We start from the raw sequence: 1,559 nt of genomic DNA on the forward strand, positions 1-1,559 counted from the left end.
TACCCCCCCACTCACGAGCGCCCTCCTGGCGCACTCGAGGAAACCCTGCGGCAACGAAGGAAATCATCACACGAACGGTCCAGCACGTCCCGAGAGGAACCCAACTCCTCTCCTCAGACGTAACCCTCCCAATCCACTAAGTACTGGTACCACGTCCCGAGAACGATGTCCATGATTTCCGTACCTTTAAAGAGCGCCCTCGACAGACGGGGGGGGAGGGAAGACGAACGGGGGGCGCGAAGAAAGGCTTGACACAAGAGACATGGAAGACAGGTGACGCGACGAAGATGTCGGGAAGAAGCAGTCGCACAGCGACAGGATTCGACCTGAGAGAACGGAACGACCAATGAACCGCGGAGTCAACTTGCGAGAAGTGTCGTCAAGGAAGGTTACGAGTGGAAACCACACTCTCTGACCGCGACAATACCTAGGACTCTAATCCTACGTTTATTGCGGCTCTCACAGTCTCGCCCTGTAACGGCAAAAGTGCAGACCTGACCCTCCTCCAGGTGCGCTCACAACGTGGACAAAGCCTGAGCGGAGGAACGCTGACTCGGCGAGGCTGGACGAGACAAGGAGGCTGGTACCAGACTACTTAAACGAATAGCCCGGTAGCAGACGAAGGAGCGAAGTTGTGAGCGTACTCAGCCCAGGGAGCTGTTCGCCAAGACGCAGGGTTTCGAACGAAAGGCTGCGTAATATGCGACCAATCGACTGATTGCCCTTTCTGCTTGACCGTAGACTGGGATGAAAACCGCGGAAGAGAGACTGACGGAAGCCCAATTCAAACGACAGAACTCCCTCCAAAACTGTGACTTGAATTGCGACCCTGTCTGAACGGCGTCTAAACGGGAGGCCATGACATTCGAACACATTCTCAATGAATATTTGTGCCGTCTCCTTAGCGGAAGGAAGCTTTACGAGGGAATGAAAGTGCCGCCTTAAGAACCTATCGATAACCGTAAGAATCACAGTCTTCCCCGCAGACGAAGGCAGACGGAATAAAGTCTAAAGGCGAGTGAGACCATGGTCGAGAAGGAAATGGAAGCGTTCTGAGACGACCGGCAGGAGGAAGTACCTGACTTAGTCTGCGCGCAGTACCGAAAAGCGAGCCACGAAACGGGGTGTCCCGCTCCGAGTAGGCCACCAAAACCGCTGGCGAATAAGAAGCAAGCGTACCCGAACGCCGGGGCCAGCTAACTTGCGCAGAGTGAGCCCACTGTAAGACAGCGACGAGTAGAGACAGGAACGAACAGAATTACTAGGACAGCGCGCGGCGACGCAGTTGAGTGAGTGCTTGCCTTTACTGTCTCTGCAATTCCCCAGACAGCCAACCCGACAACACGCCCTTCAGGGAGAATCCCCTCGGGCGGTCGTAGAAGCCCAGAAGAACTAAAGAGAAGGGATAAGGCATCAGGTTGGTTCTTATTCCGGACGATAGAAATCACGAACTCGAAACGAGCGAAAACAACGGCCAACGAAGCTTGACGTGCACATTTAATCGAATTTGGCAAAAACGGAAAATAGACTCAAGGTTCTAATAATGGTCAATCTCTCTC

Source organism: Salvelinus sp. IW2-2015, linkage group LG5 (assembly GCF_002910315.2).
Source record: "Salvelinus sp. IW2-2015 linkage group LG5, ASM291031v2, whole genome shotgun sequence".
Lineage (NCBI taxonomy): Eukaryota > Metazoa > Chordata > Actinopteri > Salmoniformes > Salmonidae > Salvelinus > Salvelinus sp. IW2-2015.